Source organism: Hyla sarda, unplaced genomic scaffold (assembly GCF_029499605.1).
Source record: "Hyla sarda isolate aHylSar1 unplaced genomic scaffold, aHylSar1.hap1 scaffold_605, whole genome shotgun sequence".
NCBI lineage: Eukaryota > Metazoa > Chordata > Amphibia > Anura > Hylidae > Hyla > Hyla sarda.
This window is the reverse complement of record NW_026610620.1, coordinates 134,918-157,345: the sequence shown is the minus strand read 5'-3', so window position 1 is coordinate 157,345 and position 22,428 is coordinate 134,918. Positions and strand designations below refer to the sequence as shown.

The window sequence follows — 22,428 nt, the reverse complement described above, 5'->3', positions numbered from 1 at the left end:
TATCATGTCATGCCCTACCTGCACAGGTGTGCTGGCTACTCAAATGATCCAATTAAGGAGGCCATTTAGTCAGCAGCAGCAGAAGTCCTGTGCCTGGACGCTCCAACAGCGGCCAGACACAAGCAGAAGCAGCAGCAGCAGCACCACCACCTTTTGTTTTTTGGCTGCAGCAGCAAGGCCCACAGGGCTGGCTAGCTGGCTAGCCAGCAAGCAGGTAGCAATGAAAGTAGGAATCTTTCTTTTTAACCCTGTAAGGGGGTGGTGCACTGTACCCGAAGATACTGCCATATCGGGTCAATGCATAGGGCGACGGAAGCAAGCTTCGAAATCGGCCCCCGTTCTCAAAAATCCATTTAATATATGGTCCCCAGATAGGGGACGTATCAGATATTAAACTGATAAGAACAGATACTACACTTGATCTTAGCCAAAAGGCCGAGAAGCGATAACCGTGAAAGGGGCGGGCCCAACAAGGTCCCCTTCATGGGCACTATCACTGCTTGCTGTCAGGGAGGCTGCCAGACAATTTTCCATGCACACTCTGGGCTGGGGGGCAGTCAACCACCAGTACACACAGCAGAACCTAAACCCATACCATTATTGCTAAGCAGCAAGACAGGGGCCCATTGCACTCCCACGGGGCCTTTTTAAATGCAATCCATAACCCGGATTTGCCAGGAACCCTTCTTACTCCTCCTACTTGCATGTGACACTGGGCTTAGGATCTGCATAGGAAACACACACACAAGCACACACCTACCTTTGTTGCCTGCAGATGCCTCCTTGGCTGTCCCCAAACGGTATCAAACCAACACCCACGGGAAGCTGTAAGCATAGAGGACATGCCTGCACCCCATTGGACTTACCTGTGTGGGTTAAATCCGGGTTATTTGACAACCTATGGCGGTGATGGTTCTGCTCAGGCAGAGCAGTGCTGATGCTCCTCATAAAGCTGTCGCTGCTGTGAAGGTTCTAGGTGACATCACAAATCCCTATGGTTACATACACAACAAAGCTGGGTTGTTGTTGTTTACACTCTGCAAGGCCTGTGGAAGTGAGTGACATCATAGCACTGTAGTTCTGAGGGTTCTAGATGGATGCAACAATCTCCTGTTGCTTCTATGAAGGCCATAATAGACGACATCACCAAACAGCTCCATAGTCACATACACAGCAAAGGAGAGATGTTGTTTACACCTAGTGATGTCAGTGGTATTGAGTGACATCACAGCACAGTGCTAAGGCTCCTGGGCCTGGACACAGCAGCGGCTGCAATATCTCAACGGAGAATACGTTTATATATATGTGTGTGTGTGCGCGTATATATATATATATATATATATATATATATATATATATATATATTTCTCCGCCGAAATCACTTTTAAACCCATTTCCACCTTTTTTTCCCTTCTCTTCCTCTTACTTTTTTTTCACGTTTTTTTACGTTTTTCTCCTTTTCGCCTCTTTTCTGGGCGTATTATTCTTCTTTTTCTTCTTTTTTTTCGTCTAATGCATACCCCATCAGTGCAGCAATGCTTATTCAATACCGCCAGCAGATGGAGACACTGGGGGATAATTTTCTAAGGATTTATACTGATTTTTCCTGTCTGAATTTGTCGCACAGAAAGTTGCAGGCCAAATATGTGTGACATTTCTGCGACTTTAGCTTCTAGAGCATTTTTACAACATTATACATAGGTGCTGAATACATAAAAAGCGACTGTTCAGCGACAGACAAGTCGCATCGGCTGAAAGTAGGCCAGAATGTCAGTCCATGTTGGAGCAGGTTTAGATACAGTCTAAAGTATAGATCTCAAAGTCTGTGCACAGAATTTAGCAAGGGCCTCGCACCTTCTGATGCATCAGGTAGGTGCACAATAGCATAGCCTAACCCTCTGTACTTTGGTCTATATTGATGCGGGACATAGACAGCCAGCTGATGACCAATCCATTAGTGCAATGGATGGCTGGAAGCATTTGTCTTTGCCTTTGCAATACCACAGAAGCAATGCATGGTCAATGTACAGCAATGACACACCTGTGTGAACAGCCAGGAGACCCCCCCCCCCCCCATGTTATGTTACATAGTTACATAGTTAGTACGGTCGAAAAAAGACATATGTCCATCAAGTTCAACCAGGGAATTAAGGGGTAGGGGTGTGGCGCGATATTGGGGAAGGGATGAGATTTTATATTTCTTCATAAGCATTAATCTTATTTTGTCAATTAGGAACATTCAGCACCCACCCGCTATCAAGGCAGCTGCCTATCATGTCATGCCCTACCTGCACAGGTGTGCTGGCTACTCAAATGATCCAATTAAGGAGGCCATTTAGTCAGCAGCAGCAGAAGTCCTGTGCCTGGACGCTCCAACAGCGGCCAGACACAAGCAGAAGCAGCAGCAGCAGCACCACCACCTTTTGTTTTTTGGCTGCAGCAGCAAGGCCCACAGGGCTGGCTAGCTGGCTAGCCAGCAAGCAGGTAGCAATGAAAGTAGGAATCTTTCTTTTTAACCCTGTAAGGGGGTGGTGCACTGTACCCGAAGATACTGCCATATCGGGTCAATGCATAGGGCGACGGAAGCAAGCTTCGAAATCGGCCCCCGTTCTCAAAAATCCATTTAATATATGGTCCCCAGATAGGGGACGTATCAGATATTAAACTGATAAGAACAGATACTACACTTGATCTTAGCCAAAAGGCCGAGAAGCGATAACCGTGAAAGGGGCGGGCCCAACAAGGTCCCCTTCATGGGCACTATCACTGCTTGCTGTCAGGGAGGCTGCCAGACAATTTTCCATGCACACTCTGGGCTGGGGGGCAGTCAACCACCAGTACACACAGCAGAACCTAAACCCATACCATTATTGCTAAGCAGCAAGACAGGGGCCCATTGCACTCCCACGGGGCCTTTTTAAATGCAATCCATAACCCGGATTTGCCAGGAACCCTTCTTACTCCTCCTACTTGCATGTGACACTGGGCTTAGGATCTGCATAGGAAACACACACACAAGCACACACCTACCTTTGTTGCCTGCAGATGCCTCCTTGGCTGTCCCCAAACGGTATCAAACCAACACCCACGGGAAGCTGTAAGCATAGAGGACATGCCTGCACCCCATTGGACTTACCTGTGTGGGTTAAATCCGGGTTATTTGACAACCTATGGCGGTGATGGTTCTGCTCAGGCAGAGCAGTGCTGATGCTCCTCATAAAGCTGTCACTGCTGTGAAGGTTCTAGGTGACATCACAAATCCCTATGGTTACATACACAACAAAGCTGGGTTGTTGTTGTTTACACTCTGCAAGGCCTGTGGAAGTGAGTGACATCATAGCACTGTAGTTCTGAGGGTTCTAGATGGATGCAACAATCTCCTGTTGCTTCTATGAAGGCCATAATAGACGACATCACCAAACAGCTCCATAGTCACATACACAGCAAAGGAGAGATGTTGTTTACACCTAGTGATGTCAGTGGTATTGAGTGACATCACAGCACAGTGCTAAGGCTCCTGGGCCTGGACACAGCAGCGGCTGCAATATCTCAACGGAGAATACGTTTATATATATGTGTGTGTGTGCGCGTATATATATATATATATATATATATATATATATATATATATATATTTCTCCGCCGAAATCACTTTTAAACCCATTTCCACCTTTTTTTCCCTTCTCTTCCTCTTACTTTTTTTTCACGTTTTTTTACGTTTTTCTCCTTTTCGCCTCTTTTCTGGGCGTATTATTCTTCTTTTTCTTCTTTTTTTTCGTCTAATGCATACCCCATCAGTGCAGCAATGCTTATTCAATACCGCCAGCAGATGGAGACACTGGGGGATAATTTTCTAAGGATTTATACTGATTTTTCCTGTCTGAATTTGTCGCACAGAAAGTTGCAGGCCAAATATGTGTGACATTTCTGCGACTTTAGCTTCTAGAGCATTTTTACAACATTATACATAGGTGCTGAATACATAAAAAGCGACTGTTCAGCGACAGACAAGTCGCATCGGCTGAAAGTAGGCCAGAATGTCAGTCCATGTTGGAGCAGGTTTAGATACAGTCTAAAGTATAGATCTCAAAGTCTGTGCACAGAATTTAGCAAGGGCCTCGCACCTTCTGATGCATCAGGTAGGTGCACAATAGCATAGCCTAACCCTCTGTACTTTGGTCTATATTGATGCGGGACATAGACAGCCAGCTGATGACCAATCCATTAGTGCAATGGATGGCTGGAAGCATTTGTCTTTGCCTTTGCAATACCACAGAAGCAATGCATGGTCAATGTACAGCAATGACACACCTGTGTGAACAGCCAGGAGACCCCCCCCCCCCCCCCATGTTATGTTACATAGTTACATAGTTAGTACGGTCGAAAAAAGACATATGTCCATCAAGTTCAACCAGGGAATTAAGGGGTAGGGGTGTGGCGCGATATTGGGGAAGGGATGAGATTTTATATTTCTTCATAAGCATTAATCTTATTTTGTCAATTAGGAACATTCAGCACCCACCCGCTATCAAGGCAGCTGCCTATCATGTCATGCCCTACCTGCACAGGTGTGCTGGCTACTCAAATGATCCAATTAAGGAGGCCATTTAGTCAGCAGCAGCAGAAGTCCTGTGCCTGGACGCTCCAACAGCGGCCAGACACAAGCAGAAGCAGCAGCAGCAGCACCACCTTTTGTTTTTTGGCTGCAGCAGCAAGGCCCACAGGGCTGGCTAGCTGGCTAGCCAGCAAGCAGGTAGCAATGAAAGTAGGAATCTTTCTTTTTAACCCTGTAAGGGGGTGGTGCACTGTACCCGAAGATACTGCCATATCGGGTCAATGCATAGGGCGACGGAAGCAAGCTTCGAAATCGGCCCCCGTTCTCAAAAATCCATTTAATATATGGTCCCCAGATAGGGGACGTATCAGATATTAAACTGATAAGAACAGATACTACACTTGATCTTAGCCAAAAGGCCGAGAAGCGATAACCGTGAAAGGGGCGGGCCCAACAAGGTCCCCTTCATGGGCACTATCACTGCTTGCTGTCAGGGAGGCTGCCAGACAATTTTCCATGCACACTCTGGGCTGGGGGGCAGTCAACCACCAGTACACACAGCAGAACCTAAACCCATACCATTATTGCTAAGCAGCAAGACAGGGGCCCATTGCACTCCCACGGGGCCTTTTTAAATGCAATCCATAACCCGGATTTGCCAGGAACCCTTCTTACTCCTCCTACTTGCATGTGACACTGGGCTTAGGATCTGCATAGGAAACACACACACAAGCACACACCTACCTTTGTTGCCTGCAGATGCCTCCTTGGCTGTCCCCAAACGGTATCAAACCAACACCCACGGGAAGCTGTAAGCATAGAGGACATGCCTGCACCCCATTGGACTTACCTGTGTGGGTTAAATCCGGGTTATTTGACAACCTATGGCGGTGATGGTTCTGCTCAGGCAGAGCAGTGCTGATGCTCCTCATAAAGCTGTCACTGCTGTGAAGGTTCTAGGTGACATCACAAATCCCTATGGTTACATACACAACAAAGCTGGGTTGTTGTTGTTTACACTCTGCAAGGCCTGTGGAAGTGAGTGACATCATAGCACTGTAGTTCTGAGGGTTCTAGATGGATGCAACAATCTCCTGTTGCTTCTATGAAGGCCATAATAGACGACATCACCAAACAGCTCCATAGTCACATACACAGCAAAGGAGAGATGTTGTTTACACCTAGTGATGTCAGTGGTATTGAGTGACATCACAGCACAGTGCTAAGGCTCCTGGGCCTGGACACAGCAGCGGCTGCAATATCTCAACGGAGAATACGTTTATATATATGTGTGTGTGTGCGCGTATATATATATATATATATATATATATATATATATTTCTCCGCCGAAATCACTTTTAAACCCATTTCCACCTTTTTTTCCCTTCTCTTCCTCTTACTTTTTTTTCACGTTTTTTTACGTTTTTCTCCTTTTCGCCTCTTTTCTGGGCGTATTATTCTTCTTTTTCTTCTTTTTTTTCGTCTAATGCATACCCCATCAGTGCAGCAATGCTTATTCAATACCGCCAGCAGATGGAGACACTGGGGGATAATTTTCTAAGGATTTATACTGATTTTTCCTGTCTGAATTTGTCGCACAGAAAGTTGCAGGCCAAATATGTGTGACATTTCTGCGACTTTAGCTTCTAGAGCATTTTTACAACATTATACATAGGTGCTGAATACATAAAAAGCGACTGTTCAGCGACAGACAAGTCGCATCGGCTGAAAGTAGGCCAGAATGTCAGTCCATGTTGGAGCAGGTTTAGATACAGTCTAAAGTATAGATCTCAAAGTCTGTGCACAGAATTTAGCAAGGGCCTCGCACCTTCTGATGCATCAGGTAGGTGCACAATAGCATAGCCTAACCCTCTGTACTTTGGTCTATATTGATGCGGGACATAGACAGCCAGCTGATGACCAATCCATTAGTGCAATGGATGGCTGGAAGCATTTGTCTTTGCCTTTGCAATACCACAGAAGCAATGCATGGTCAATGTACAGCAATGACACACCTGTGTGAACAGCCAGGAGACCCCCCCCCCCCCCCCCCCCCATGTTATGTTACATAGTTACATAGTTAGTACGGTCGAAAAAAGACATATGTCCATCAAGTTCAACCAGGGAATTAAGGGGTAGGGGTGTGGCGCGATATTGGGGAAGGGATGAGATTTTATATTTCTTCATAAGCATTAATCTTATTTTGTCAATTAGGAACATTCAGCACCCACCCGCTATCAAGGCAGCTGCCTATCATGTCATGCCCTACCTGCACAGGTGTGCTGGCTACTCAAATGATCCAATTAAGGAGGCCATTTAGTCAGCAGCAGCAGAAGTCCTGTGCCTGGACGCTCCAACAGCGGCCAGACACAAGCAGAAGCAGCAGCAGCAGCACCACCTTTTGTTTTTTGGCTGCAGCAGCAAGGCCCACAGGGCTGGCTAGCTGGCTAGCCAGCAAGCAGGTAGCAATGAAAGTAGGAATCTTTCTTTTTAACCCTGTAAGGGGGTGGTGCACTGTACCCGAAGATACTGCCATATCGGGTCAATGCATAGGGCGACGGAAGCAAGCTTCGAAATCGGCCCCCGTTCTCAAAAATCCATTTAATATATGGTCCCCAGATAGGGGACGTATCAGATATTAAACTGATAAGAACAGATACTACACTTGATCTTAGCCAAAAGGCCGAGAAGCGATAACCGTGAAAGGGGCGGGCCCAACAAGGTCCCCTTCATGGGCACTATCACTGCTTGCTGTCAGGGAGGCTGCCAGACAATTTTCCATGCACACTCTGGGCTGGGGGGCAGTCAACCACCAGTACACACAGCAGAACCTAAACCCATACCATTATTGCTAAGCAGCAAGACAGGGGCCCATTGCACTCCCACGGGGCCTTTTTAAATGCAATCCATAACCCGGATTTGCCAGGAACCCTTCTTACTCCTCCTACTTGCATGTGACACTGGGCTTAGGATCTGCATAGGAAACACACACACAAGCACACACCTACCTTTGTTGCCTGCAGATGCCTCCTTGGCTGTCCCCAAACGGTATCAAACCAACACCCACGGGAAGCTGTAAGCATAGAGGACATGCCTGCACCCCATTGGACTTACCTGTGTGGGTTAAATCCGGGTTATTTGACAACCTATGGCGGTGATGGTTCTGCTCAGGCAGAGCAGTGCTGATGCTCCTCATAAAGCTGTCGCTGCTGTGAAGGTTCTAGGTGACATCACAAATCCCTATGGTTACATACACAACAAAGCTGGGTTGTTGTTGTTTACACTCTGCAAGGCCTGTGGAAGTGAGTGACATCATAGCACTGTAGTTCTGAGGGTTCTAGATGGATGCAACAATCTCCTGTTGCTTCTATGAAGGCCATAATAGACGACATCACCAAACAGCTCCATAGTCACATACACAGCAAAGGAGAGATGTTGTTTACACCTAGTGATGTCAGTGGTATTGAGTGACATCACAGCACAGTGCTAAGGCTCCTGGGCCTGGACACAGCAGCGGCTGCAATATCTCAACGGAGAATACGTTTATATATATGTGTGTGTGTGCGCGTATATATATATATATATATATATATATATATATATATATATATATATATTTCTCCGCCGAAATCATCACTTTTAAACCCATTTCCACCTTTTTTTCCCTTCTCTTCCTCTTACTTTTTTTTCACGTTTTTTTACGTTTTTCTCCTTTTCGCCTCTTTTCTGGGCGTATTATTCTTCTTTTTCTTCTTTTTTTTCGTCTAATGCATACCCCATCAGTGCAGCAATGCTTATTCAATACCGCCAGCAGATGGAGACACTGGGGGATAATTTTCTAAGGATTTATACTGATTTTTCCTGTCTGAATTTGTCGCACAGAAAGTTGCAGGCCAAATATGTGTGACATTTCTGCGACTTTAGCTTCTAGAGCATTTTTACAACATTATACATAGGTGCTGAATACATAAAAAGCGACTGTTCAGCGACAGACAAGTCGCATCGGCTGAAAGTAGGCCAGAATGTCAGTCCATGTTGGAGCAGGTTTAGATACAGTCTAAAGTATAGATCTCAAAGTCTGTGCACAGAATTTAGCAAGGGCCTCGCACCTTCTGATGCATCAGGTAGGTGCACAATAGCATAGCCTAACCCTCTGTACTTTGGTCTATATTGATGCGGGACATAGACAGCCAGCTGATGACCAATCCATTAGTGCAATGGATGGCTGGAAGCATTTGTCTTTGCCTTTGCAATACCACAGAAGCAATGCATGGTCAATGTACAGCAATGACACACCTGTGTGAACAGCCAGGAGACCCCCCCCCCCCCCCCCCCATGTTATGTTACATAGTTACATAGTTAGTACGGTCGAAAAAAGACATATGTCCATCAAGTTCAACCAGGGAATTAAGGGGTAGGGGTGTGGCGCGATATTGGGGAAGGGATGAGATTTTATATTTCTTCATAAGCATTAATCTTATTTTGTCAATTAGGAACATTCAGCACCCACCCGCTATCAAGGCAGCTGCCTATCATGTCATGCCCTACCTGCACAGGTGTGCTGGCTACTCAAATGATCCAATTAAGGAGGCCATTTAGTCAGCAGCAGCAGAAGTCCTGTGCCTGGACGCTCCAACAGCGGCCAGACACAAGCAGAAGCAGCAGCAGCAGCACCACCTTTTGTTTTTTGGCTGCAGCAGCAAGGCCCACAGGGCTGGCTAGCTGGCTAGCCAGCAAGCAGGTAGCAATGAAAGTAGGAATCTTTCTTTTTAACCCTGTAAGGGGGTGGTGCACTGTACCCGAAGATACTGCCATATCGGGTCAATGCATAGGGCGACGGAAGCAAGCTTCGAAATCGGCCCCCGTTCTCAAAAATCCATTTAATATATGGTCCCCAGATAGGGGACGTATCAGATATTAAACTGATAAGAACAGATACTACACTTGATCTTAGCCAAAAGGCCGAGAAGCGATAACCGTGAAAGGGGCGGGCCCAACAAGGTCCCCTTCATGGGCACTATCACTGCTTGCTGTCAGGGAGGCTGCCAGACAATTTTCCATGCACACTCTGGGCTGGGGGGCAGTCAACCACCAGTACACACAGCAGAACCTAAACCCATACCATTATTGCTAAGCAGCAAGACAGGGGCCCATTGCACTCCCACGGGGCCTTTTTAAATGCAATCCATAACCCGGATTTGCCAGGAACCCTTCTTACTCCTCCTACTTGCATGTGACACTGGGCTTAGGATCTGCATAGGAAACACACACACAGGCACACACCTACCTTTGTTGCCTGCAGATGCCTCCTTGGCTGTCCCCAAACGGTATCAAACCAACACCCACGGGAAGCTGTAAGCATAGAGGACATGCCTGCACCCCATTGGACTTACCTGTGTGGGTTAAATCCGGGTTATTTGACAACCTATGGCGGTGATGGTTCTGCTCAGGCAGAGCAGTGCTGATGCTCCTCATAAAGCTGTCGCTGCTGTGAAGGTTCTAGGTGACATCACAAATCCCTATGGTTACATACACAACAAAGCTGGGTTGTTGTTGTTTACACTCTGCAAGGCCTGTGGAAGTGAGTGACATCATAGCACTGTAGTTCTGAGGGTTCTAGATGGATGCAACAATCTCCTGTTGCTTCTATGAAGGCCATAATAGACGACATCACCAAACAGCTCCATAGTCACATACACAGCAAAGGAGAGATGTTGTTTACACCTAGTGATGTCAGTGGTATTGAGTGACATCACAGCACAGTGCTAAGGCTCCTGGGCCTGGACACAGCAGCGGCTGCAATATCTCAACGGAGAATACGTTTATATATATGTGTGTGTGTGCGCGTATATATATATATATATATATATATATATATATATATATATTTCTCCGCCGAAATCACTTTTAAACCCATTTCCACCTTTTTTTCCCTTCTCTTCCTCTTACTTTTTTTTCACGTTTTTTTACGTTTTTCTCCTTTTCGCCTCTTTTCTGGGCGTATTATTCTTCTTTTTCTTCTTTTTTTTCGTCTAATGCATACCCCATCAGTGCAGCAATGCTTATTCAATACCGCCAGCAGATGGAGACACTGGGGGATAATTTTCTAAGGATTTATACTGATTTTTCCTGTCTGAATTTGTCGCACAGAAAGTTGCAGGCCAAATATGTGTGACATTTCTGCGACTTTAGCTTCTAGAGCATTTTTACAACATTATACATAGGTGCTGAATACATAAAAAGCGACTGTTCAGCGACAGACAAGTCGCATCGGCTGAAAGTAGGCCAGAATGTCAGTCCATGTTGGAGCAGGTTTAGATACAGTCTAAAGTATAGATCTCAAAGTCTGTGCACAGAATTTAGCAAGGGCCTCGCACCTTCTGATGCATCAGGTAGGTGCACAATAGCATAGCCTAACCCTCTGTACTTTGGTCTATATTGATGCGGGACATAGACAGCCAAGCCAGCTGATGACCAATCCATTAGTGCAATGGATGGCTGGAAGCATTTGTCTTTGCCTTTGCAATACCACAGAAGCAATGCATGGTCAATGTACAGCAATGACACACCTGTGTGAACAGCCAGGAGACCCCCCCCCATGTTATGTTACATAGTTACATAGTTAGTACGGTCGAAAAAAGACATATGTCCATCAAGTTCAACCAGGGAATTAAGGGGTAGGGGTGTGGCGCGATATTGGGGAAGGGATGAGATTTTATATTTCTTCATAAGCATTAATCTTATTTTGTCAATTAGGAACATTCAGCACCCACCCGCTATCAAGGCAGCTGCCTATCATGTCATGCCCTACCTGCACAGGTGTGCTGGCTACTCAAATGATCCAATTAAGGAGGCCATTTAGTCAGCAGCAGCAGAAGTCCTGTGCCTGGACGCTCCAACAGCGGCCAGACACAAGCAGAAGCAGCAGCAGCAGCACCACCTTTTGTTTTTTGGCTGCAGCAGCAAGGCCCACAGGGCTGGCTAGCTGGCTAGCCAGCAAGCAGGTAGCAATGAAAGTAGGAATCTTTCTTTTTAACCCTGTAAGGGGGTGGTGCACTGTACCCGAAGATACTGCCATATCGGGTCAATGCATAGGGCGACGGAAGCAAGCTTCGAAATCGGCCCCCGTTCTCAAAAATCCATTTAATATATGGTCCCCAGATAGGGGACGTATCAGATATTAAACTGATAAGAACAGATACTACACTTGATCTTAGCCAAAAGGCCGAGAAGCGATAACCGTGAAAGGGGCGGGCCCAACAAGGTCCCCTTCATGGGCACTATCACTGCTTGCTGTCAGGGAGGCTGCCAGACAATTTTCCATGCACACTCTGGGCTGGGGGGCAGTCAACCACCAGTACACACAGCAGAACCTAAACCCATACCATTATTGCTAAGCAGCAAGACAGGGGCCCATTGCACTCCCACGGGGCCTTTTTAAATGCAATCCATAACCCGGATTTGCCAGGAACCCTTCTTACTCCTCCTACTTGCATGTGACACTGGGCTTAGGATCTGCATAGGAAACACACACACAAGCACACACCTACCTTTGTTGCCTGCAGATGCCTCCTTGGCTGTCCCCAAACGGTATCAAACCAACACCCACGGGAAGCTGTAAGCATAGAGGACATGCCTGCACCCCATTGGACTTACCTGTGTGGGTTAAATCCGGGTTATTTGACAACCTATGGCGGTGATGGTTCTGCTCAGGCAGAGCAGTGCTGATGCTCCTCATAAAGCTGTCGCTGCTGTGAAGGTTCTAGGTGACATCACAAATCCCTATGGTTACATACACAACAAAGCTGGGTTGTTGTTGTTTACACTCTGCAAGGCCTGTGGAAGTGAGTGACATCATAGCACTGTAGTTCTGAGGGTTCTAGATGGATGCAACAATCTCCTGTTGCTTCTATGAAGGCCATAATAGACGACATCACCAAACAGCTCCATAGTCACATACACAGCAAAGGAGAGATGTTGTTTACACCTAGTGATGTCAGTGGTATTGAGTGACATCACAGCACAGTGCTAAGGCTCCTGGGCCTGGACACAGCAGCGGCTGCAATATCTCAACGGAGAATACGTTTATATATATGTGTGTGTGTGCGCGTATATATATATATATATATATATATATATATATATATATATATATTTCTCCGCCGAAATCACTTTTAAACCCATTTCCACCTTTTTTTCCCTTCTCTTCCTCTTACTTTTTTTTCACGTTTTTTTACGTTTTTCTCCTTTTCGCCTCTTTTCTGGGCGTATTATTCTTCTTTTTCTTCTTTTTTTTCGTCTAATGCATACCCCATCAGTGCAGCAATGCTTATTCAATACCGCCAGCAGATGGAGACACTGGGGGATAATTTTCTAAGGATTTATACTGATTTTTCCTGTCTGAATTTGTCGCACAGAAAGTTGCAGGCCAAATATGTGTGACATTTCTGCGACTTTAGCTTCTAGAGCATTTTTACAACATTATACATAGGTGCTGAATACATAAAAAGCGACTGTTCAGCGACAGACAAGTCGCATCGGCTGAAAGTAGGCCAGAATGTCAGTCCATGTTGGAGCAGGTTTAGATACAGTCTAAAGTATAGATCTCAAAGTCTGTGCACAGAATTTAGCAAGGGCCTCGCACCTTCTGATGCATCAGGTAGGTGCACAATAGCATAGCCTAACCCTCTGTACTTTGGTCTATATTGATGCGGGACATAGACAGCCAGCTGATGACCAATCCATTAGTGCAATGGATGGCTGGAAGCATTTGTCTTTGCCTTTGCAATACCACAGAAGCAATGCATGGTCAATGTACAGCAATGACACACCTGTGTGAACAGCCAGGAGACCCCCCCCCATGTTATGTTACATAGTTACATAGTTAGTACGGTCGAAAAAAGACATATGTCCATCAAGTTCAACCAGGGAATTAAGGGGTAGGGGTGTGGCGCGATATTGGGGAAGGGATGAGATTTTATATTTCTTCATAAGCATTAATCTTATTTTGTCAATTAGGAACATTCAGCACCCACCCGCTATCAAGGCAGCTGCCTATCATGTCATGCCCTACCTGCACAGGTGTGCTGGCTACTCAAATGATCCAATTAAGGAGGCCATTTAGTCAGCAGCAGCAGAAGTCCTGTGCCTGGACGCTCCAACAGCGGCCAGACACAAGCAGAAGCAGCAGCAGCAGCAGCAGCACCACCTTTTGTTTTTTGGCTGCAGCAGCAAGGCCCACAGGGCTGGCTAGCTGGCTAGCCAGCAAGCAGGTAGCAATGAAAGTAGGAATCTTTCTTTTTAACCCTGTAAGGGGGTGGTGCACTGTACCCGAAGATACTGCCATATCGGGTCAATGCATAGGGCGACGGAAGCAAGCTTCGAAATCGGCCCCCGTTCTCAAAAATCCATTTAATATATGGTCCCCAGATAGGGGACGTATCAGATATTAAACTGATAAGAACAGATACTACACTTGATCTTAGCCAAAAGGCCGAGAAGCGATAACCGTGAAAGGGGCGGGCCCAACAAGGTCCCCTTCATGGGCACTATCACTGCTTGCTGTCAGGGAGGCTGCCAGACAATTTTCCATGCACACTCTGGGCTGGGGGGCAGTCAACCACCAGTACACACAGCAGAACCTAAACCCATACCATTATTGCTAAGCAGCAAGACAGGGGCCCATTGCACTCCCACGGGGCCTTTTTAAATGCAATCCATAACCCGGATTTGCCAGGAACCCTTCTTACTCCTCCTACTTGCATGTGACACTGGGCTTAGGATCTGCATAGGAAACACACACACAAGCACACACCTACCTTTGTTGCCTGCAGATGCCTCCTTGGCTGTCCCCAAACGGTATCAAACCAACACCCACGGGAAGCTGTAAGCATAGAGGACATGCCTGCACCCCATTGGACTTACCTGTGTGGGTTAAATCCGGGTTATTTGACAACCTATGGCGGTGATGGTTCTGCTCAGGCAGAGCAGTGCTGATGCTCCTCATAAAGCTGTCGCTGCTGTGAAGGTTCTAGGTGACATCACAAATCCCTATGGTTACATACACAACAAAGCTGGGTTGTTGTTGTTTACACTCTGCAAGGCCTGTGGAAGTGAGTGACATCATAGCACTGTAGTTCTGAGGGTTCTAGATGGATGCAACAATCTCCTGTTGCTTCTATGAAGGCCATAATAGACGACATCACCAAACAGCTCCATAGTCACATACACAGCAAAGGAGAGATGTTGTTTACACCTAGTGATGTCAGTGGTATTGAGTGACATCACAGCACAGTGCTAAGGCTCCTGGGCCTGGACACAGCAGCGGCTGCAATATCTCAACGGAGAATACGTTTATATATATGTGTGTGTGTGCGCGTATATATATATATATATATATATATATATATATATATATATATATTTCTCCGCCGAAATCACTTTTAAACCCATTTCCACCTTTTTTTCCCTTCTCTTCCTCTTACTTTTTTTTCACGTTTTTTTACGTTTTTCTCCTTTTCGCCTCTTTTCTGGGCGTATTATTCTTCTTTTTCTTCTTTTTTTTCGTCTAATGCATACCCCATCAGTGCAGCAATGCTTATTCAATACCGCCAGCAGATGGAGACACTGGGGGATAATTTTCTAAGGATTTATACTGATTTTTCCTGTCTGAATTTGTCGCACAGAAAGTTGCAGGCCAAATATGTGTGACATTTCTGCGACTTTAGCTTCTAGAGCATTTTTACAACATTATACATAGGTGCTGAATACATAAAAAGCGACTGTTCAGCGACAGACAAGTCGCATCGGCTGAAAGTAGGCCAGAATGTCAGTCCATGTTGGAGCAGGTTTAGATACAGTCTAAAGTATAGATCTCAAAGTCTGTGCACAGAATTTAGCAAGGGCCTCGCACCTTCTGATGCATCAGGTAGGTGCACAATAGCATAGCCTAACCCTCTGTACTTTGGTCTATATTGATGCGGGACATAGACAGCCAGCTGATGACCAATCCATTAGTGCAATGGATGGCTGGAAGCATTTGTCTTTGCCTTTGCAATACCACAGAAGCAATGCATGGTCAATGTACAGCAATGACACACCTGTGTGAACAGGCCAGGAGACCCCCCCCATGTTATGTTACATAGTTACATAGTTAGTACGGTCGAAAAAAGACATATGTCCATCAAGTTCAACCAGGGAATTAAGGGGTAGGGGTGTGGCGCGATATTGGGGAAGGGATGAGATTTTATATTTCTTCATAAGCATTAATCTTATTTTGTCAATTAGGAACATTCAGCACCCACCCGCTATCAAGGCAGCTGCCTATCATGTCATGCCCTACCTGCACAGGTGTGCTGGCTACTCAAATGATCCAATTAAGGAGGCCATTTAGTCAGCAGCAGCAGAAGTCCTGTGCCTGGACGCTCCAACAGCGGCCAGACACAAGCAGAAGCAGCAGCAGCAGCACCACCTTTTGTTTTTTGGCTGCAGCAGCAAGGCCCACAGGGCTGGCTAGCTGGCTAGCCAGCAAGCAGGTAGCAATGAAAGTAGGAATCTTTCTTTTTAACCCTGTAAGGGGGTGGTGCACTGTACCCGAAGATACTGCCATATCGGGTCAATGCATAGGGCGACGGAAGCAAGCTTCGAAATCGGCCCCCGTTCTCAAAAATCCATTTAATATATGGTCCCCAGATAGGGGACGTATCAGATATTAAACTGATAAGAACAGATACTACACTTGATCTTAGCCAAAAGGCCGAGAAGCGATAACCGTGAAAGGGGCGGGCCCAACAAGGTCCCCTTCATGGGCACTATCACTGCTTGCTGTCAGGGAGGCTGCCAGACAATTTTCCATGCACACTCTGGGCTGGGGGGCAGTCAACCACCAGTACACACAGCAGAACCTAAACCCATACCATTATTGCTAAGCAGCAAGACAGGGGCCCATTGCACTCCCACGGGGCCTTTTTAAATGCAATCCATAACCCGGATTTGCCAGGAACCCTTCTTACTCCTCCTACTTGCATGTGACACTGGGCTTAGGATCTGCATAGGAAACACACACACAAGCACACACCTACCTTTGTTGCCTGCAGATGCCTCCTTGGCTGTCCCCAAACGGTATCAAACCAACACCCACGGGAAGCTGTAAGCATAGAGGACATGCCTGCACCCCATTGGACTTACCTGTGTGGGTTAAATCCGGGTTATTTGACAACCTATGGCGGTGATGGTTCTGCTCAGGCAGAGCAGTGCTGATGCTCCTCATAAAGCTGTCGCTGCTGTGAAGGTTCTAGGTGACATCACAAATCCCTATGGTTACATACACAACAAAGCTGGGTTGTTGTTGTTTACACTCTGCAAGGCCTGTGGAAGTGAGTGACATCATAGCACTGTAGTTCTGAGGGTTCTAGATGGATGCAACAATCTCCTGTTGCTTCTATGAAGGCCATAATAGACGACATCACCAAACAGCTCCATAGTCACATACACAGCAAAGGAGAGATGTTGTTTACACCTAGTGATGTCAGTGGTATTGAGTGACATCACAGCACAGTGCTAAGGCTCCTGGGCCTGGACACAGCAGCGGCTGCAATATCTCAACGGAGAATACGTTTATATATATGTGTGTGTGTGCGCGTATATATATATATATATATATATATATATATATATATATATATTTCTCCGCCGAAATCACTTTTAAACCCATTTCCACCTTTTTTTCCCTTCTCTTCCTCTTACTTTTTTTTCACGTTTTTTTACGTTTTTCTCCTTTTCGCCTCTTTTCTGGGCGTATTATTCTTCTTTTTCTTCTTTTTTTTCGTCTAATGCATACCCCATCAGTGCAGCAATGCTTATTCAATACCGCCAGCAGATGGAGACACTGGGGGATAATTTTCTAAGGATTTATACTGATTTTTCCTGTCTGAATTTGTCGCACAGAAAGTTGCAGGCCAAATATGTGTGACATTTCTGCGACTTTAGCTTCTAGAGCATTTTTACAACATTATACATAGGTGCTGAATACATAAAAAGCGACTGTTCAGCGACAGACAAGTCGCATCGGCTGAAAGTAGGCCAGAATGTCAGTCCATGTTGGAGCAGGTTTAGATACAGTCTAAAGTATAGATCTCAAAGTCTGTGCACAGAATTTATCAAGGGCCTCGCACCTTCTGATGCATCAGGTAGGTGCACAATAGCATAGCCTAACCCTCTGTACTTTGGTCTATATTGATGCGGGACATAGACAGCCAGCTGATGACCAATCCATTAGTGCAATGGATGGCTGGAAGCATTTGTCTTTGCCTTTGCAATACCACAGAAGCAATGCATGGTCAATGTACAGCAATGACACACCTGTGTGAACAGCCAGGAGACCCCCCCCATGTTATGTTACATAGTTACATAGTTAGTACGGTCGAAAAAAGACATATGTCCATCAAGTTCAACCAGGGAATTAAGGGGTAGGGGTGTGGCGCGATATTGGGGAAGGGATGAGATTTTATATTTCTTCATAAGCATTAATCTTATTTTGTCAATTAGGAACATTCAGCACCCACCCGCTATCAAGGCAGCTGCCTATCATGTCATGCCCTACCTGCACAGGTGTGCTGGCTACTCAAATGATCCAATTAAGGAGGCCATTTAGTCAGCAGCAGCAGAAGTCCTGTGCCTGGACGCTCCAACAGCGGCCAGACACAAGCAGAAGCAGCAGCAGCAGCACCACCTTTTGTTTTTTGGCTGCAGCAGCAAGGCCCACAGGGCTGGCTAGCTGGCTAGCCAGCAAGCAGGTAGCAATGAAAGTAGGAATCTTTCTTTTTAACCCTGTAAGGGGGTGGTGCACTGTACCCGAAGATACTGCCATATCGGGTCAATGCATAGGGCGACGGAAGCAAGCTTCGAAATCGGCCCCCGTTCTCAAAAATCCATTTAATATATGGTCCCCAGATAGGGGACGTATCAGATATTAAACTGATAAGAACAGATACTACACTTGATCTTAGCCAAAAGGCCGAGAAGCGATAACCGTGAAAGGGGCGGGCCCAACAAGGTCCCCTTCATGGGCACTATCACTGCTTGCTGTCAGGGAGGCTGCCAGACAATTTTCCATGCACACTCTGGGCTGGGGGGCAGTCAACCACCAGTACACACAGCAGAACCTAAACCCATACCATTATTGCTAAGCAGCAAGACAGGGGCCCATTGCACTCCCACGGGGCCTTTTTAAATGCAATCCATAACCCGGATTTGCCAGGAACCCTTCTTACTCCTCCTACTTGCATGTGACACTGGGCTTAGGATCTGCATAGGAAACACACACACAAGCACACACCTACCTTTGTTGCCTGCAGATGCCTCCTTGGCTGTCCCCAAACGGTATCAAACCAACACCCACGGGAAGCTGTAAGCATAGAGGACATGCCTGCACCCCATTGGACTTACCTGTGTGGGTTAAATCCGGGTTATTTGACAACCTATGGCGGTGATGGTTCTGCTCAGGCAGAGCAGTGCTGATGCTCCTCATAAAGCTGTCGCTGCTGTGAAGGTTCTAGGTGACATCACAAATCCCTATGGTTACATACACAACAAAGCTGGGTTGTTGTTGTTTACACTCTGCAAGGCCTGTGGAAGTGAGTGACATCATAGCACTGTAGTTCTGAGGGTTCTAGATGGATGCAACAATCTCCTGTTGCTTCTATGAAGGCCATAATAGACGACATCACCAAACAGCTCCATAGTCACATACACAGCAAAGGAGAGATGTTGTTTACACCTAGTGATGTCAGTGGTATTGAGTGACATCACAGCACAGTGCTAAGGCTCCTGGGCCTGGACACAGCAGCGGCTGCAATATCTCAACGGAGAATACGTTTATATATATGTGTGTGTGTGCGCGTATATATATATATATATATATATATATATATATATATATTCTCCGCCGAAATCACTTTTAAACCCATTTCCACCTTTTTTTCCCTTCTCTTCCTCTTACTTTTTTTTCACGTTTTTTTACGTTTTTCTCCTTTTCGCCTCTTTTCTGGGCGTATTATTCTTCTTTTTCTTCTTTTTTTTCGTCTAATGCATACCCCATCAGTGCAGCAATGCTTATTCAATACCGCCAGCAGATGGAGACACTGGGGGATAATTTTCTAAGGATTTATACTGATTTTTCCTGTCTGAATTTGTCGCACAGAAAGTTGCAGGCCAAATATGTGTGACATTTCTGCGACTTTAGCTTCTAGAGCATTTTTACAACATTATACATAGGTGCTGAATACATAAAAAGCGACTGTTCAGCGACAGACAAGTCGCATCGGCTGAAAGTAGGCCAGAATGTCAGTCCATGTTGGAGCAGGTTTAGATACAGTCTAAAGTATAGATCTCAAAGTCTGTGCACAGAATTTAGCAAGGGCCTCGCACCTTCTGATGCATCAGGTAGGTGCACAATAGCATAGCCTAACCCTCTGTACTTTGGTCTATATTGATGCGGGACATAGACAGCCAGCTGATGACCAATCCATTAGTGCAATGGATGGCTGGATTTGTCTTTGCCTTTGCAATACCACAGAAGCAATGCATGGTCAATGTACAGCAATGACACACCTGTGTGAACAGCCAGGAGACCCCCCCCCATGTTATGTTACATAGTTACATAGTTAGTACGGTCGAAAAAAGACATATGTCCATCAAGTTCAACCAGGGAATTAAGGGGTAGGGGTGTGGCGCGATATTGGGGAAGGGATGAGATTTTATATTTCTTCATAAGCATTAATCTTATTTTGTCAATTAGGAACATTCAGCACCCACCCGCTATCAAGGCAGCTGCCTATCATGTCATGCCCTACCTGCACAGGTGTGCTGGCTACTCAAATGATCCAATTAAGGAGGCCATTTAGTCAGCAGCAGCAGAAGTCCTGTGCCTGGACGCTCCAACAGCGGCCAGACACAAGCAGAAAGCAGCAGCAGCAGCACCACCTTTTGTTTTTTGGCTGCAGCAGCAAGGCCCACAGGGCTGGCTAGCTGGCTAGCCAGCAAGCAGGTAGCAATGAAAGTAGGAATCTTTCTTTTTAACCCTGTAAGGGGGTGGTGCACTGTACCCGAAGATACTGCCATATCGGGTCAATGCATAGGGCGACGGAAGCAAGCTTCAAAAATCGGCCCCCGTTCTCAAAAATCCATTTAATATATGGTCCCCAGATAGGGGACGTATCAGATATTAAACTGATAAGAACAGATACTACACTTGATCTTAGCCAAAAGGCCGAGAAGCGATAACCGTGAAAGGGGGCGGGCCCAACAAGGTCCCCTTCATGGGCACTATCACTGCTTGCTGTCAGGGAGGCTGCCAGACAATTTTCCATGCACACTCTGGGCTGGGGGGCAGTCAACCACCAGTACACACAGCAGAACCTAAACCCATACCATTATTGCTAAGCAGCAAGACAGGGGCCCATTGCACTCCCACGGGGCCTTTTTAAATGCAATCCATAACCCGGATTTGCCAGGAACCCTTCTTACTCCTCCTACTTGCATGTGACACTGGGCTTAGGATCTGCATAGGAAACACACACACAAGCACACACCTACCTTTGTTGCCTGCAGATGCCTCCTTGGCTGTCCCCAAACGGTATCAAACCAACACCCACGGGAAGCTGTAAGCATAGAGGACATGCCTGCACCCCATTGGACTTACCTGTGTGGGTTAAATCCGGGTTATTTGACAACCTATGGCGGTGATGGTTCTGCTCAGGCAGAGCAGTGCTGATGCTCCTCATAAAGCTGTCGCTGCTGTGAAGGTTCTAGGTGACATCACAAATCCCTATGGTTACATACACAACAAAGCTGGGTTGTTGTTGTTTACACTCTGCAAGGCCTGTGGAAGTGAGTGACATCATAGCACTGTAGTTCTGAGGGTTCTAGATGGATGCAACAATCTCCTGTTGCTTCTATGAAGGCCATAATAGACGACATCACCAAACAGCTCCATAGTCACATACACAGCAAAGGAGAGATGTTGTTTACACCTAGTGATGTCAGTGGTATTGAGTGACATCACAGCACAGTGCTAAGGCTCCTGGGCCTGGACACAGCAGCGGCTGCAATATCTCAACGGAGAATACGTTTATATATATGTGTGTGTGTGCGCGTATATATATATATATATAAATATATATATATATATATATATATATATTTCTCCGCCGAAATCACTTTTAAACCCATTTCCACCTTTTTTTCCCTTCTCTTCCTCTTACTTTTTTTTCACGTTTTTTTACGTTTTTCTCCTTTTCGCCTCTTTTCTGGGCGTATTATTCTTCTTTTTCTTCTTTTTTTTCGTCTAATGCATACCCCATCAGTGCAGCAATGCTTATTCAATACCGCCAGCAGATGGAGACACTGGGGGATAATTTTCTAAGGATTTATACTGATTTTTCCTGTCTGAATTTGTCGCACAGAAAGTTGCAGGCCAAATATGTGTGACATTTCTGCGACTTTAGCTTCTAGAGCATTTTTACAACATTATACATAGGTGCTGAATACATAAAAAGCGACTGTTCAGCGACAGACAAGTCGCATCGGCTGAAAGTAGGCCAGAATGTCAGTCCATGTTGGAGCAGGTTTAGATACAGTCTAAAGTATAGATCTCAAAGTCTGTGCACAGAATTTAGCAAGGGCCTCGCACCTTCTGATGCATCAGGTAGGTGCACAATAGCATAGCCTAACCCTCTGTACTTTGGTCTATATTGATGCGGGACATAGACAGCCAGCTGATGACCAATCCATTAGTGCAATGGATGGCTGGAAGCATTTGTCTTTGCCTTTGCAATACCACAGAAGCAATGCATGGTCAATGTACAGCAATGACA

At 46.0% G+C, this 22,428-nt stretch overlaps 10 non-coding genes across 10 annotated transcripts; all 10 read right to left on the bottom strand.

Moving 5' to 3' along the window:
• Positions 1-256: 256 nt before the first annotated feature.
• On the bottom strand, positions 257-447 carry LOC130340904 (U2 spliceosomal RNA). The gene has a single exon (XR_008880934.1). It is a non-coding gene; the product is annotated as a U2 spliceosomal RNA (small nuclear RNA).
• A 2,079-nt stretch (positions 448-2,526) lies between these two features.
• On the bottom strand, positions 2,527-2,717 carry LOC130340901 (U2 spliceosomal RNA). The gene has a single exon (XR_008880932.1). It is a non-coding gene; the product is annotated as a U2 spliceosomal RNA (small nuclear RNA).
• A 2,078-nt stretch (positions 2,718-4,795) lies between these two features.
• LOC130340900 (U2 spliceosomal RNA) lies at positions 4,796-4,986 on the bottom strand. Its single transcript, XR_008880931.1, has one exon. It is a non-coding gene; the product is annotated as a U2 spliceosomal RNA (small nuclear RNA).
• Positions 4,987-7,059: 2,073 nt separating this feature from the next.
• On the bottom strand, positions 7,060-7,250 carry LOC130340899 (U2 spliceosomal RNA). Its single transcript, XR_008880930.1, has one exon. It is a non-coding gene; the product is annotated as a U2 spliceosomal RNA (small nuclear RNA).
• Positions 7,251-9,338: 2,088 nt separating this feature from the next.
• LOC130340898 (U2 spliceosomal RNA) lies at positions 9,339-9,529 on the bottom strand. Its single transcript, XR_008880929.1, has one exon. It is a non-coding gene; the product is annotated as a U2 spliceosomal RNA (small nuclear RNA).
• Positions 9,530-11,601: 2,072 nt separating this feature from the next.
• Positions 11,602-11,792, bottom strand: LOC130340897 (U2 spliceosomal RNA). Its single transcript, XR_008880928.1, has one exon. It is a non-coding gene; the product is annotated as a U2 spliceosomal RNA (small nuclear RNA).
• A 2,077-nt stretch (positions 11,793-13,869) lies between these two features.
• Positions 13,870-14,060, bottom strand: LOC130340996 (U2 spliceosomal RNA). The gene has a single exon (XR_008881015.1). It is a non-coding gene; the product is annotated as a U2 spliceosomal RNA (small nuclear RNA).
• A 2,071-nt stretch (positions 14,061-16,131) lies between these two features.
• Positions 16,132-16,322, bottom strand: LOC130340995 (U2 spliceosomal RNA). Its single transcript, XR_008881014.1, has one exon. It is a non-coding gene; the product is annotated as a U2 spliceosomal RNA (small nuclear RNA).
• Positions 16,323-18,390: 2,068 nt separating this feature from the next.
• On the bottom strand, positions 18,391-18,581 carry LOC130340994 (U2 spliceosomal RNA). The gene has a single exon (XR_008881013.1). It is a non-coding gene; the product is annotated as a U2 spliceosomal RNA (small nuclear RNA).
• Positions 18,582-20,642: 2,061 nt separating this feature from the next.
• Positions 20,643-20,834, bottom strand: LOC130340896 (U2 spliceosomal RNA). Its single transcript, XR_008880927.1, has one exon. It is a non-coding gene; the product is annotated as a U2 spliceosomal RNA (small nuclear RNA).
• Positions 20,835-22,428: the final 1,594 nt, after the last annotated feature.